We start from the raw sequence: 16,977 nt of genomic DNA on the forward strand, positions 1-16,977 counted from the left end.
AGTGATTGTAAATATTGTACAGGTAGTTTTTAGTACAAAGACATAACACTGCCCTGGGGGCAGGCAGAGTGCCTGGAATTGTTCTGCTGGATGGACCTCAGCAGGGCAGGAGAAAGAATTTCACAGATAAGATACAATAAACAACCTTGAGAATGAGAACTAAAGAGCCCTGACTCCTTCTTCGAGTGCCAGGCTGGCAAAAGAGACTTTTGAACTCTTCTCAGGGTCACTGTGAGCAGCTAAAGATCCTGACAGTCTGGTGCTCCTCTGCTTCACGAGTTTGTGCCATGGAGCTCTGAGGGAGCCCCTGGTGGGACAGCTGGAGTGAGGGGCAGGGCTGCTCCTGCTCCCTGAAGTCCTGCTCCTCCTGCTCTGCATTAACAGCTTCACATGCAATTCCCTCGGTCTCTGGAGCTGCTCAGGAGCTGGAAACTCAAGGAGCAGCGAGGCAGGCTTGGATGAACTCCTTCCACGTGTCAGCAGACAGCTACTCCAAGAACCAAGCTGCCAGCCCCTCCCCACGAGGGTCCGGAGCACCGGTTTGAGGCAGAGCCCGACGAGATGCAGGGATGCAAAGCCCTTGTTATGGAGCAGAGAGCTCAGCGCTGCCCCAAGGGTTAATTAGCCTTGGAGGTGTTCATCTAAGCGCTTCCTCGTGGAGGGACAGCCGCCTGTGTTGCCTGGATACTGCCTTGCCGCGGCTTTGAGGAAGATACCTGGAGCTTCATTAGAAGGGAATGTTAGTGGGATTTTCAGGTTTAGCTGCTCTATGTAAATCATTACCCGGGGCAGCCCCGAGGCAAAGTGGCTGCCGGTTACTATCAGCCACACATCACATCCGTGCTCTGACAAGACAAATAAGGGTAATTGTGTCTCTCCCCTTAATCAGGGGGATGTGATTAGCCTGGCCAGGTGCTCACCGGCATTACCCGGCTCAGCAACCTGAGCATCTCTGTGGAGTGAGGACCGGCCAGGTCCAGCACCCTCCAGCTGTGGGAAGTGAACAGCAAACAGGCAGCCATCTCTCATGGCTTGGAGAAAGGTTGCAGAGAGTATAATAATTAGAAAATAAACAACATCTGATGAAATGGTGACTTGTTGCTGGTTTTTTTTCCCCTATGTTACCTGGGCTGTACCTTTGCTGCAGCTCATCTCTCCAGTCTGAGATGTGTTGGATGTTGCTGAGGCAAAGTGAAGGATCCCAAAGGGACTGGGAAGGATTTGCACCCAGTCTGGGAAACTGGATAGGAATAGATATGTAGAAACACAGATTTTCTGAGGTGGGAGATGTATGTCTTCGGTGGCTTTGTCTCACATTATCTCTTCATCATGCTTTCTGTACCCATGATGAGTGAGATGCCCTGGGAGATTTCCCCTAACTTATGGAGCAGGAGGATATCCTCCTCCTCCTCCCCTTCCTTCTATTTTAAGGATAAAATTCCAGTTAAACTGGGCCTGAGTTCCTTGGATCCTCCCACACTCTCCAGTCACCATTTCTGTTCACCACATGACCTGAAGTCAGACCAGAGGACGTTAGACAGAGCCATCAGCAAAGTAAATAAGCAGCCACCCTTTTCCTTGCCAGCAGGACACAGCAGCCTGTCAGGGTCTGACCCTGCTGAGGGTCTGAGCAGGGGAAAGGGCAGGAAATGAGGCTGATGGAGCAACAGCCTTTTAATTGGAAGGCAGTGCAGATAATTAAGATGGTTCATGTTTTCCTGAGAACAGAGGATGTTGTACAGTGGCTGTGCCAGAGCATTTGGAAGTTTCTCCTGGTCTGGGAGCGAGGAATCATTTGTCCTGGCTTTGCTGAGTCCTTTCTTGTGTGTCCTGAGCTGGGGAGTCCCTGCCAAGGGCAGGATTGCCTGAAGTCAGCCCTGATGGCCAAATGTCACAGATGCTGGTGGAAAGGTCCTGCAAAGGACCTGACTTCAGATCTCTGTCCCCCCTGCTTGAGGGAGCAGATCTGTGCACCCACCCCTATCACAGCAAAAGCCAAAGTGACCTTCACTCAAGGTGCAAAGGTGCAAAACTTTTCTGAGTGTGAGGAGAAAGTGAAAGCCCCTCCACCAAGAGCCAGAGACACCTTCCCATGCTGGTTCCTTCCCTGCTGCCCCCTGAGCACAGCCACAGGGGCTGTCCTGTCCACTGGAGTGGCTTCTGGTATTTACCTGGAGGTTATGGGACTTGGGAACACCAATTTAACAAGAAATGTGTCAGTCACTGGAAAGTTACTTGATTTAGAGATGGAGAGTCTTGGTGCCAGATTTAACCTTTTGAAATGCACTTCCTTTCTCTTGTTGCAATGGAATCATAGAACAGAAGCATCAAGGTTGAAAAAGACCTCCAAGAACATCAAGTCCCACCTGTGAGCAATCCCCACCTTGTCAACCAGACCAGTGCACTGAGAGCCATATCCAGACATTGCTCTAACACCTCCAGAGATAGGGACTCCACCACCTCCCTGGGCAGCCATTCCAATGCTTAAACATCCTTTCAGTGAAGAAATTCCTACTGATGTCCAACCTGAACCTACCCTGGTAAAACCTGAGGTCATTTCCCCTTATCTGTCAATGGATGTATGGAATGGCTCTCATGAATTATGTAGCACAACTTCCCCAAACTCCTGTACGCTTATGTTCATGCACGTCTCTGGCTTCATCAGAATATTTTGATGCAATTAGAAGCATTTCTACTCCTTTTCCCTGGAATAGGAAGCACTTGTCCCAGACTGATCCCTGGCAAACTGGCTAGGCAGCTGGCGGTGGTTACAGAGGACGCTGATGCTGCAAGTTGTCCCTCACAGATGTGGTTGATGGTGCCATTTGCAGCTTCCACCCACTGCCTTCCTCCACCTATTGATGGTGGTTTCATCTCCTGGTTGTGCAAGAGTTTTGTGATTTGTTGTTGTGAATTAGGGTGCACAACTGCAGCTGTGTGTCCTCCATGCTGTGAGCAGAGATTTCCAGTTTTTTGGAGTGAGGATGTGTCCTGTAAGGTGACTTGTCCCAACATCTTCCTCCTGCTTAGAGAAACTATTATCTAGTAAGGTTCTGAACCCCTGGACCAGAGGTGTCAGACCCATGAACCAGCCAGGCCAGCTGACAGCAGGATTGATGATAAAGTTACTGCTCCCTGAGTGTCCTCTCATCTGCTACACATTTATGAATTTATTTCACTTTGCTGTAACTGTACAACACACAGAATGTACGAGGCAGTGACTCATCACCAGCCCAACCATCCATGTGCTGGGAATTCAGCAAAGCAGAGACCTTGTCCACCCCGCCATGAGAGCCAGAGCAGCTCTGAGCTGGGGTCACTTTGGGGATTGGGAAGATTGAAGGCCAGGCAGCTCTCAGACATTTGTTTAGTCAATGAGGCAGCTGGCTGTGCTCCACCCTGTGCAGAGATCAGGTTTTGCAGGAACTGAAATGAAGAGGGGATGGCATTGTTCCATGGCTGCTCCGTGGTGGCTGGATGCATGCAGGGATGGCATTGGGAAAATGTTGAAGCCCTCAAGAACAACCCTGTGCAGAGAACAAAAAGTGCTGACTGTGGGGGCACTGAGGCTGGGAAGAGCTGCAGAACAGCAGCTCAGTGCTCCACATGTCCAGAAAATATTCTTTTCTTATCCAAGTACCAATTACTCTACATTTGATGGGTCTCACATCCTGAAATGGCCCCTAGAGTGTCCTATTTGCCTGTGCTTCAAAAACAGCACCTGAGGGCTCTTTGAGAAAATTTTGGAAAAATTTTGAGAAAAAATTTGGGAAAAATTTTTGAAAAAGTGGAGAAGTCATGGAGTGCAATACCACAGTTACATAACCAGTCATCAGCCCAGGTGTGGGGCCAGCAGGATTGACTTCACACACACACTTCCTAGAGGTTTCATCAGTGAGGACCAAGAAACTTCCATCAGGAGTGATAATGGAGCTTCCTTTTAAAGCAGATTAATGGACAGAGCATTCACATTTGTGAGTCAAAATTATCTGAATCAAGCAGGCAATTTCTCCGGGGGTCAGCCCCACCACTTTCAGTTGAAGACCAGGGGCAGGGCAGTGATTCTCACAAACTGGTCACAGAAATAGGCCAGTTATGGAGAAGGAATTTACAAACCCTTCATTTGGAGGTGGAGTGACATGATCTGAGCCTTGGCAATCAGTTCCCCTGGCTGTAAACAGGTGTGTAATCACAGCCCTCAGTGCAGCACTCATGGCAGCACACCTGGCCAAGGTGTGCTCCTGAAGAGAAATCCCACAAAGAGCTTTCAGCCTGGCAGATTTGGATTGCACCTCCACAGATGTAATTATGGCATGCCTTGGCTTCATTAACCACCACAAGGTTTCATTAACCATCACAAGGTTTCCTTCCCCATCTGTCCCTGGCAGTGGATGGCACAGAGCTTGTGCAGGGACAGGTCCCTGTGACTCAGAATCACCTCAGTGCCACCAAGCAATGCAAACATGCAGCCCTTCATTATCTCTTTTCACCCAGATGAATGAACCCTGAATCAGATGTCAATAAGTGCTTGGCATTCCTGGAGATCTCAGCATGCTGGTGAGTTTATCTTCCTACAATTTCCTTGTTGAGAAAGCAACAAATGGCCCCAGCACCCGCTGCTCTGTGCAATAGCAAGCTGTGGTAGAGGTTGAGCAACCCAAGGAATGCTTGAAACACCCACTGGAGTTTTGGCTCTGGATCCCCGTGTTTTGCATTTCTCCGTGTTCTTTTGGGCAGATGTCTCAGTTTCTCAATTCCTGCCACTTGGCCTCAGTGTTTGCAGGACACTCCTGTGCTTGCCAGGAGCCACTGTGGTGTTTGTGGGGCAGAGTGCACAGGGTGGAAGCAGAGGAGTGAGCACAGCAGTGCACATGGACACATCACAGCTCTTGCTGGGGCAGGAGAAAGGCTGGGAGGGGGTCTCAGTTATATTTTCTGGAAAAATCCCTTTGCCCAGGATTCTTCTCCTGGGAAGCTGAGAAGCCTCAGAGAAAAGGAAAGCAATCATTATCTCATTTGCTTCTCCTGTGTTTTGCTGCTTTGGAATGTGGTTGGAGATTGTTTACCCAACAGGTGATTGATTCATTGGTTTCTGCTGTGAATTATTTTAACTTACTGGCCAACTGGAGCCAAGCTGTGTCAGACTCTGCAGAGAGTCACAAGATTCATTAATATCTTTTAGCCTTCTGTAAGCATCCATAATATAATATAATATAATATAATATAATATAATATAATATAATATAATATAATATAATATAATATAATATAATATAATATAATATAATATAATATAATATAATATAATATAATATAATATAACGTAACATAATGTAATGTAATGTAATGTAATGTAATATAGTATAAGCCTTCTTTCATGGAGTCCTGCTCATCATTCTTGCAGCCCTTGGGTGTCAGCAGCCCTGGCTGAGCTGCTGAGCCTTGCACTGACATACACCTCAACAAAAACCTCCCCAAAAGAGCAGTTTGCTGCACAAATAACTCACAGAGCTCTGCAGGGCTATCTCCAGCATGCTGAGTGCCTTCAGCCTCTCCACATTTCCTGTTTTCATTCCAGTATCTGCGCTGCTAACGCACAGCGTGCCTCAAATTCCAGCTCTGAGCACCAGGAAAAGGGGACAAGTGCAGATTTGTGGGATTGTCAGAGTCTCTCCTGCTTTTCTGCAGCCAGCCTGGGGACACTGATAACTCCCTGACTCCTTCCTTCTTCCTTCTTCTTCCTTTCTCTCTTCTAATTTCCAGATATGCTGCTATCCCTCAGCACTTTGATGCTGCAGTGTTCTGACAGGGAAGGGCACGGGTTTGGCCTCTTTTCCTCAAAGCAGCAGCTGAAGAGCTGAATCAGAACTGCTGGTGTGGTGAGAAAGTGTGTACAAAACAGCGCTCTGAGGCCTAAATATAAAACCTAAATATAAGACCTTCTGCCAAAATATAAATCCATAAAAACCATATTCTGCCACTATAAAACCATCTCCCCACATGGCAGTAACTTTCTAATTCCTCCTTCTAATGGCATAAATCAGGTGTAAAACCCTTAAGCCACTGGAAATCTTGGCAAATATTTGATAACATTTCTTGGAGTTCAGAGTCAGCCAGACCCATCCTTCCTGTGCCTCCCCTCAGCTCCCAGCCAGCACTGAAAGCAGCACCCAAGACACACTAAACTTGGCAATTTGAGACTCAAGGGACAAATTCTGCTCTTTTTAATCTCACAGTTAACTGAGGAGAGACGTTGACAGCAGAAACTGAAAGCTGTGGCCAGTCTGAGCCCCAAGCAATGAGCACCAGCACAGGGAGGTGTTTCCAGCCCCAAGAATGGCAGCTGCTGTTGGCAGGGCCCATCCCACCAGTGGATCCCATGGATGGGCCAGACACAAACCTTCAACTGCAGGAGCTGATGGCATCACCCAAGGGTGCCATCATCACTGGGTGCATCACCCAATCTTCCCAGAGCTGTGTCCTGCAGTGCTTTCCCCACCCAGCAAGCTGACAGGGATTTGAGAGCCAGCAATGCAGAAGCAGAGATGGAATTTCTCCACACCTCATCTCCAGCCCTCCCTGGGCTTGCATTCTGCAGTTCCTGTGGCCCAAAGAGGCACTTCCACAAAGCTGTGTCCCTGCTGCTTCCCTGTCCCCTCTGCCAGCCTGGGGAGCAGCAGGGTGGGTGAAGAAGGGACCCCAACTCTGGTGTGGGAGCACCTCAGGACAGGGGGCACTGAGGCACTGTTGAAGATGGCAATGCAAGATGCTTTCAATTACCATCTGTATGGCAGATTACCTTTGTCAAGTGGGCAGTTTGCCTTATCTCTCTCTTTGAGTGACCTCAATCACTACTCCCTCCAGAGAGACACCTGCTGATAACAGCTACTGAATGTCCCTGCATGGCTGATAAGAACTACAGCATCCCATTGGGAGATGGGAGCCCAGAGGGAGGAGCCAAGCATTCCTACCCGGATAGAATCTGGAGATTCTGCAACACCAGCACGGCTTCTGCACTGGATTGCCCAGAGGAACAGCAGCTGCCTCTGCCCCTGGATCTTCAGAGGCAGAGACTGCACCTTTCTCCAGGATCCCTGCTCCAGCAGAACCAGCCCTGACACTGCAGGAGGGCTGAGCCACAATCCCAATGGGACTGCTGCCAACAGCCTGACCCACAGGGTGTCAGCTTGGGTTCTGACTCTGGCACTGTTGGTTTAGTTTACTGCATTGTTTATTTTATAATTTTTTTTTCTTTTCCCTATTAAAGAACTGTTGCTTCCTGCTCCCATATTTTTGCCCGAGAGCCCCTTAATTTAAAATTTGCAGCAATTTGGAGGGAGGGGGGTTGCATTCTCCATTTCAGGGGAGGCTCCTGCCTTCCTTAGCAGACTCCAGGCTTTCCAAACCCAAGACAGGCAAGATCTGAGGTCACTGAGGATCTGGAATCCAGAGGAGCAGCAGCAAACCCACCAGGCTGCTCATGGGGCTCTAAGGTGCCAGCTGAGCTCAGCCCAGCCCACAGCATTTCAGGTGCCAGCCTGGGCTCAGCTGGCATCCAAGGGGGTGTCTCTGGAAGGTGGCACAGGCTGCAGCCCCTCAGCAGAGTCCCAGCTCCTCCTGGCAGTGCTGGAAGGGTGAGCAGCATGAAAACCTCCCCAAGGAGGGGCAGAGCAGAGCTCAGGGAACAGGAGATGCCCCCAGTGCCCATCCCTGCAGGAGAACCCTGGGCAGGGTGGCCAGAGGGTTTTTTATGGGTTCACCCCAATTTCTCTGAGCATTTCAGAGCCCCCTTTAGCTGCACTCTGAGGTGGATTTCTTTGCTTTGGGATTTTTATGAAAACTCCTGGTTTTCCTTGTTTTAAGATCATATTTTATTCCCACTGGAAGAGCAGCTTGAACTGAAACATTTAAAAGACAAACACTGTCTCTCACCATGTTTTAATTATTTAACCAGGAAAAGATCTGTACTTTGTCTTTTACTCATTTAAAGACACAGGTGGTTTAAAGTGAGTACATGGTTATTGAAAATTGAACGTGTTACTTCCTCAGGAAGCATTATATATTTGAAATACTGCTTTGATAATATTTTTTTTACTCCCTTCACTTTCACTGCTCCTTGTTCTCTGCCTTCGATACACCCCAGAGACACATTTTTCTAGTGAGAAAACACAGGACAGTTTTGGAAAAATAAAAAACTATGTGAGAGACAAGACAAGATTATCAAATTGCCAATTTTTTGTCTGGGTTTCAAGCACAGAATCTTTGTGCAGAGTTCCCTAGCAGTCTTGCACAGCTCCAGGAAAGAGGCTTTTTCTGAAAATGCTTTTCTGATGAAATCACATTTTTCATGACAAATAAAAGGTCTTTGAAAAGACATCTTGACAGCCTGCTCCTGGTTCTGCCTGCTGGCTGAGATGGGCCTTTTTCTGTTATTTGTGTAAAATGTTAATGTAAATTTGTGTAATATTTTATTTGTGTAAAATGTTAATGTAAAATGCTGCTCCTGCGTCCCCTCTGCTGCCATCCTGGTTGGCACCCAGTGCTCAGTGACCCAGCCACCCCCCTGGAGTCTGTCTGTCTGTCTGTCTGTCTGTCCCTCCTCCAGGTGAAGCTGCTCAGGTGCAACACACACAAGCACAGCTGGGAGCCCTGGGGTCCATCCATCCTTCTCAGAGCCTGAAAATTCAGGAAAACTGTGAATTCAATTAAATTTTGCAACTGTTGTAATGAAGAAGTCTGTCTATGTTGTATGAACAAATCTTTATTAGAAAAGTGAGTATTTTCTTTTCATGAAAAACTCTTCCTAAAAGAGCTTTGAAATATAAAACCCACCAAGACTCAACTTTTGACATTCATATCCAGCTCAGGATATTCTGTGATCTCCATTCACCAATTTTCTATAAAAATGTGGGACAGGGGTAGCTCTTTTTATTTTTTTAATTTTTTTTTTTAACGTCTTTCATATGAATCCTACCCCTCTGCTTCTCTCCCAGCACAGGCAAAGTCACTTCAGGGAGTCAAAAGCAAAATCCAGATTCCCTCTCTTGGGACACAGCTTCTGTAAAAGTCCTGGAAACTGGAAGAAAACAGCAGGGAAAAGAGCAAGGAAATGCCACTGTAGGTGAGTGACTGTGAATAATCCCCATGCTCACATTTTCTTCTGTGTTATTATCCTTTTTAAAAATTAAAGATGGTAATAGGTTACTGTAGTGGAAAGTGAGATAATGGGGAGATTTTAGGGAGATAAAGTTATAATGGTATCCAGGGAGGGAGGGCAATAGGGACAGAAAATTGAAAGGGATTCATTATGAACTTATCCTCACTTATAAATATTCCCCCAGGTTAGGAGTTATGGTGTTAATAATTAACCAGAATCTTATGAAGGCTGAAATAGCTGCAGCATGCACAAAGCTCCTCACACCAGCACTCACCATGTGCTCAAGCCTTGCCTGCCACTCATCCCAGGCACTGTGGCAACTGTGCATCTGCTTCCCACAATATCCTCCATTAATCATTTACACACAGGGGGGAAGAAAGTCTTGCAGGAATGATTCCACAGGAGCTGTTTCTGCTCACCTGAGCTGCTGAGCAGCTCTGAACCTTCCAGCCCTCACCGACCCCAGTCCCAGGTGCTGGATAAAGGAAGGGAATGCACCCTTGGAATCAATGGAATCAATCCCGTCCATCAGCTGGAGGAGAGATCTGTGTGCTCAATGTGTCCATCCCTCATCCTGCATGGATTTCAGACTGTTCTGGTTCTTTGGTGTCTTTCTTGAAGCACTAGAAAATGGAACTGAGCACCATGGTCCATCTCCCCAGTGTTTCTTTCCTTCTGCTCCATGGCTCTTGTGATGATGTTCACATGGGTTTTCAGACTGGGGAAGAGATGAGGATCTGACTCCATGTTTCAGAAGGCTGATTTATTATTTTATGATATATATTACATTAAAACTATACTAAAAGAAGAGTAGAAAAGGTTTCATCAGAAAGCTAGCTAAGAGTAGAATAGCAAAGAATGATAACAAAGGTTTGTGGCTCAGGGCTCTGTGTCCAACACAGCTGACTGTGATCGGCCATTAATTAGAAACAACCACATGAGACCAATCCCAGATGCACCTGTTGCATTCCACAGCAGCAGATAACCATTGTTTACATTTTGTTCCTGAGGCCTCTCAGCCTCTCAGGAGGAAAAATCCTAAGAAAAGGATTTTTCATAAAAGTTGTCTGCAACAGGCTCTCATGGTTCCTGTGCTGGGAAGGGACCTCTAGAAGCCTCCAGTCCACCTCCCACTTCAGAGCAGGACCATCTCCAGCACTGATCAGTCACCCTGGCTGTGTTTCTGTCCACTGAAGATGCATGTCCAACACCCTCTGACCCAAAAAAGCCAGAGGGAGAAAGGCCTGGAGGGATAAGAAAGTTCCTCTGGCTGTTGCAGTGCAGTGGCTCTTTGGGATGTCCCTGCCATAAAAGCAGAGCAGCCCTTGCCATTGACCAGGAGGTGCAGTGCCATGTGCTCAGAGAGGTGACAGACAGAAAAATCCTCCAGAAATTCCTGCTGAGACCTGCAGAGGAGCCTCTGGTGACAGCAGAGCCTGTGGCTGATGGTGTGGAACGGAGGGACAGCAAGTGCTCCTCAAAGGGTTAATCTTTAACCCTTTAACTGTGGCACAGATCAAGTTGCAGGAGGTGAATCACAGAATCATAGAAACATGGAATTACAGAATTATTTAGGCTGGAAAGGACCTTAAAGTCCATCCCATCCCTGCCATGGCAGGGACACCTTCTGCTGTCCCAGGGAGCTCCAAGCCGCAAGCTCCAAGCCCGGCCTTGGACACTTCCAGGGATCCAGGGGCAGCCACAGCTGCTCTGGGCTTCCCCACTCTCACAGGGAACAATTTCTTCTGTGTATGTCACCTAAACCTCCCCCCTTTCACTTTGAAGCCCTTCCCCCTGTCCTGCAGGGTTGTGGGTGTCCCTGTCCCACAGGTGTCACCTCCATCTCCTGAGGGCACAGCAAGGACCACATCCAGCACAGCATCACTGCACCCCCAGTGTTCCCAGGAAAGGCAGGACCCCTCTGTGGCCACATTTCCCTTCCCAGAGAAAAGCAAGGTGCAACTTCCCAAGGATATTTTCTGGGAATCGCAGCGAACAACCTCAGGGAAAGAAAAAAACAATTATTAACTCAACTGCTGCGCCTGTGTTTGTGCACAAGTGGAATGCACTGTAGAAAATTGTTTACCTGAAAAAAATTAGTAATTAAATTCTAGTGTGAGTGCGTTTTCTTAACCAAGCTGTGTCCAGTCAATCAAGAAACAGTCACGAGATCTGGTTGAGCTGAGTGCTTGTGCAGTTTCAGTTTAAATGTAGTGTAATATAATATAACATAACGTAACATAACATAACATATTAATACTATATATTACTATATTACTATATATATATTACTATATATTATTAATTAACCTTTTGATATCAATAGAGTCAAATGCATCATTTCTCCCTGCTTTGGGGCACCTTGCAAATCCCATACTCCTCTTCCCCATAGATTTCTGTCCCCATGAACTCCTGTTCTGTACTCTGTGTCCTGCACAAGGGGAATCTGACCAAAGCATCCTGAAGAACAGGATGTGCCTCTGGATTTCTGAGCTCTGGGCAGAGCAAGCCGCCCCTGCAGCCAGGTGCAGAAGGTGTCAGTACTGAGTCATTGTTTTACAAACTCTGTGCCATGAAGGAGCAACGTGAGTGAGGAGGGGCTGCTGCAGAGGACACAGTGGGTGCTGGACTGCAGTGACCCCTCCAGCTCAGGATATTCTGTGATCTCCATTTGTGTCACAGACATCTTTTCATGAAAAATCCTTTCCTTAGGATTTTTCCTCCTGAGTAGCTGAGGCCTCAGGAACAAAATGTAAACAATGATTATCTGCTGCTGTGGAATGCAACAGGTGCATCTGTGATTGGTCTCATGTGCTTGTTTGTAATTAATGGCCAATCACAGCCCATCTAGCTTGGCTCTTGGAGCCACAAACCTTTGTTATTCATTCTTTTCTATTCTTAGCCAGCCTTCTGATGAGAACCTTTTCTTCTATTCTCTTAGTATAGTTTTAATGTAATATATATCACAAAATAATAAATCAGCCTTCTGAAACATGGAGTAAAATCTTTGTCTCTTCCCTCATCCTGGGACCCCTGTGAACACGGTCACACATTTGCAGCTGAAGAGTGTTCCTGCAGAAGGGAGATGTCAGGAGCTGGGGGTTTGGCCAGGAACTCACAGCCCCAGTGATCCTCCAGGTGACACTGGGCTGACTAAAAGGCAGCAGCACACACTCCAGGAGACAGTTTTGGAATCAGTGGGGAATCACGCATGAATCACTCATGCTGGAGTGATTCTGCGATACAGGCAGAGCCAGCCCTTCCTTGTCCTTTGGGTGACAGCTCAGTGACACAACAGCTGAATGGCAAAAGGTGTTTGGGGCTGTCCTGCATCCCAGCAGGGCTGTGTACTGCTTGTCTCAGGCCAACAGTCTTCCTGAAGTTTTGGAAGTGATCCAACAGCAGCACAGAGGAACTCCTTCCCTTCCCTTCCCTTCCCTTCCCTTCCCTTCCCTTCCCTTCCCTTCCCTTCCCTTCCCTTCCCTTCCCTTCCCTTCCCTTCCCTTCCCTTCCCTTCCCTTCCCTTCCCTTCCCTTCCCTTCCCTTCCCTCAGAGCAGCCCCAGCAGGCTCTGCCCAGCCCCACACAGCCCCTGGTAATGAGGACAGCAAATTAGAGTTCTTTAAATAACCAGGACCTCTTCAGGAAAGGGAGTAAGGTCCTCAGACGGCCTGATCTTCACTTAATCCCTGCAAACAGACACCTCTGATTAGGAGGATTGGTTTCTTCTTCTGGAGGGCAGCAGATTGAGGGCTTTGCCTGGCAAAAGCGAAAGAACATCTGGTGCTGTATTTCCTACAGCCAGGGAGCCCCTGACTCCTGTCCCCAGTTTGATGCTCAGCCTGCTCATCCCTTCCATCCCAGCACCAAAACCCTTTCATTGGCACCTCACTGGAGCAGGGGCACCCATGGCTCAGCAGTGCCAGGGTCAGAGAGGGGCTCTGAGCCCCTGAAGGGCTGGGCAGGATGGGCAGGGGTGGCAGGAGATGCCCTGGGGGACTCAGTGACAGCTTTGTGCCACGGGCTGGGTGGGCAGCAGCTCTGCTCTCACCCCCCGTGCCACATCAGTGCCACAGAGGTCTCAGTTAGTGAGCAGGGACACTGATGAATCTGTATGTTATCCTGTGTATCATCTGCCTCCAGGACAGCCCCAGGGCACTCAAGCAAATAAATGAAGGAAATATGAAGGACACACGAAGGAAACTGAAGGAAACATGAAGGAAACACAAAGGAAGCACAAGGAAACAGAAGGAAACATGAATGAACCACGAAGGAAACAGAAGGAAACACAAAGGAAACATGAAGGAAACTTGAAGGAAACATGAAGGAAACAGAAGGAAACAAAGGAAACAGAAGGAAACATGAAGGAAACACAAGGAAACATGAAGGAAACATGAATGAACCACAAAGGAAACAGAAGGAAACACAAAGGAAACACAAGGAAACATGAAGGAAACATGAAGGAAACACAAGGAAACACAAAGGAAACACAAGGAAACATGAAGGAAACATGAAGGAAACAGAAGGAAACACGAAGGAAACACAAAGGTAACAGAAGGAAATGTGAAGGAAACATGAAGGAAACAGAAGGAAACACAAAGGAAACACGAAGGAAACACAGAGGAAACATGAAGTCTATTAGGGCTTGCAGCACCTGGGCTCTGCACCCCTCCCCCAAAGCATTCAGGGCAATGCACATTCAGTGCAGCAATTTCTACAAACTCACAGCAAAATATTTTTGCTGATGAGTTTCTGCAAGATGTGCCAGGGCTTTTTTTTTATTATTTTCAAAACCAAAAGTGAGATTTCTTTTTTCCTTCCTTTTTTTTTAAATGCTAATTTGCATAATGATATTCTGAAGAATCTCCCCTCCCCCAGGATATACAGAGTTTTCTGTGTTGATGAAGATCAGATTTGGCTGGAAATAATTTTGATGGGAAATGTTCAGCTGTGTCTGCAGCAGGATAAAGCCCTGACAGAGCCCTGCTATGCAGAACTCCTGGCATGACTTTGCTTCAAGAGGCAGCAAGAGAACAGCCCTGGCAAGAAGGGAAAAGCCATTTCCATCCCATCCTTGGAGAAGCCTTGGAGATGTGGGTATTGGTGAAATTTTGCCTGACAGGCAGGGAGAATGATGAGCAGACTCCATGATATCAGAAAGCTAATTAATTACTTTATTATACTACATTATTTAATTATTTAATATTATTTTTATTCCTTTCATTAATATATCATATATCATATATCATGTATTATATATTATATATTATATGTTTGTATTTATTTATTATATTATTTCTATTTCTTTATATGCTATATTATTTAATTATTTAATGCTATATTATTCTATACTATATTACACTACATCTAAACTGAAACTGCACAAGCACTCAACAAAATCTCGTGACTGACTGTGAGGACACAGCTTGCAGAAATTGGTCAAGAAAACAAAACACTCACAAGGAAACAAAAGAAAACAAAGAAAGCAAAACACTCACAAGAAAACAAAAGAAAACAAAGAAAACAAAACACTCACACCAGAATCCAATCAAGCAAATTCCTTCAGGTAAATAATCTTCTAACACATTTTACATGTTCCAAAACACAGGAGCAGCAAATGAGATAAGAATTGCTTTGATCTCTCTGCATCTCCAGGAAAAACCTGAGAGAGAGAATTATGTTTCTCTCTGTCCAGAGAATGTGAATGCCACATGTAGGAGACTCATTGAAGTGTTTCAAAGCACCCTGGTGAGGAACAGGTATTTTTCTGGCTGTTTTCTTTCTGTTCTGACCTGAACACACCTTACAGAGAAACGCAGGCCAGGGGGAGGATGCTGAGGAGATGCAGGGTACCCAGAGGTTTGGCACCTGGACAAGGACATGGCCAAGGAGCAGGAAGGCCACCAGCTTTGTATTTCCCTAACCCAAGTCTTTTTTGCAATGGTTCAGTCCAAAGAGGTTTTTGGGGTAGCAATAGTCCTAAAGTTGGTGCCAGCAGGGAATTAGAGCACTGGCAGTATGGGTGGGATGCTGGATCACCACAGGGGATGGTTCTGCAGAAGAGGTGGCACAGCTCCCTGCAGGAAGGGACCTCTGAGGGTGCCAGGGAGCCCTCAAAACTCTCAACTCTTTTGGTCCATGTAGGAGCGTTGTGGGGTAGGACGGGGGGGATGGACAGAGAGCAGATATCTCTGCAGCCAGGGCTGGGAACTTGTGGGTTATTGCAAAGGGCCTGGGTGCAGGGCCCTGCTGGGAGCTGCCAGCCACAGCTCAGAGCAGGCCTGAGAGAAGAGAGGGGGAGAGAGGATGAGAGGGAGAGACAGCAAAGTTCCCTACAATACCATAAATCTTCTGTGCTGAATATTCTGATTCTCACTAACCAATCTAGTACAAGATACAAATCCTACAGCATTTCCATACAGCCTATAGGAATCATTACATTCCCACACTGGGTTACATTTTAAACCCTAAAAACTCCTCTTTGGCCCCCTTCTGCCAAGCTGGCAGGGTCTGCTCTGAGCCTTTGGCCTGTCTGCAAGCAGAGGGGATTGTTTGATCCAAAGGGGATCACCTTCAGCTGGCCATGCCATTGTTTTCCAGTTGTTCAGTAACTGAGGGATCTCAAAGCTTGCTTTCATTTCAATCTCACTTATAGTTTCCATATTCTCAAAACCTTTTGCCAGACAATTATATTTAGAAGGCTTTCCTGTTTCACCTTCCCCAACAGGTCTAGAGGGAATTCTGCCTGCTGGGAGTGTGAGAGTATGGAACAGAGCAGCACATCTACAGGAACCCAGTGGGGAAGGGCAGTGGAGCAACAGCAAGACAGTTTTGGGAAACATTGGAGCCCTGAGGTGCCAGCTGCCAACAGGCAGAACATCTTAGGGGTCAGTGTCACCTCAGGCCTATATCTGAGCTTCTCACCTACATCTCCTTCTCACCAGTGTTTCTTTCCTTCTGATTCATGGCTCTGGAAGATCAGTGTGGGAGATGGTCCTGCTCTGGGTGGGAGGAAGGCTGGAGGCTTCTGGAGGTCCCATCCCAACAGCCCAGGAACCGTGAGAGCCATGGAGCAGAAGGAAACAGACACTGGAGAGAAGGATTGCTCACCTGTAGGCCTGAGGTAACACTGACCCCTGAGTTGCTCTGCCTGCTGGCAGCTGCCACCTCAGGGCTCCAGTGTTTCCCACAAAACTGCCTTCTTGTTGCTCCACTGTGGTTCCAGAGCATCAAAGAGCTCTGAGAATATGTTCAGGCACTGGGACCAAGCACTGTGATCAGCCCACACTGGTCATGAAACCCCCTGGTCCCTGCAGCAGGAGGGATCCACCCAAAGCTGTAATTAGATGAACTTTAGGGTCTGCAGCTTGGGGGCTGTGTTTGGTGAGGAAGAAAAACATGGAATCATGGAATCACAGAATTATTTGGGCTGCAAGAGACCTTAAAGCTCATCCCATCCCACCCCTGCCATGGCAGGGGCACCTTCCACTGTCCCAGGGTGCTCCAAGCCCTGGCCTTGGGCACTGCCAGGGATCCAGGGGCAGCCACAGCTTCTCACTCTCCAGAGCACTGGAACCAGGATTGAGCTGGATTTTCACCCAAGGTCCCATGGTGTCACAGACATCTTTTATGGAAAATCCTTTCCTTAGGATTTTTCCTCCTGAGAGGCTGAGAGGCCTCAGGAACAAAATGTAAACAATGATTATCTGCTGCTGTGGAATGCAACAGGTGCATCTGGGATTGGTCTCATGTGGTTGTTGGTAATTAATGGTCAATCACAGTCAGCTGGCTCAGACAGAGAGTCCAAGCCACAAACCTTTG

This window comes from Zonotrichia albicollis, chromosome 20, assembly GCF_047830755.1.
Source record: "Zonotrichia albicollis isolate bZonAlb1 chromosome 20, bZonAlb1.hap1, whole genome shotgun sequence".
Classification (NCBI taxonomy): Eukaryota; Metazoa; Chordata; class Aves; order Passeriformes; family Passerellidae; genus Zonotrichia; species Zonotrichia albicollis.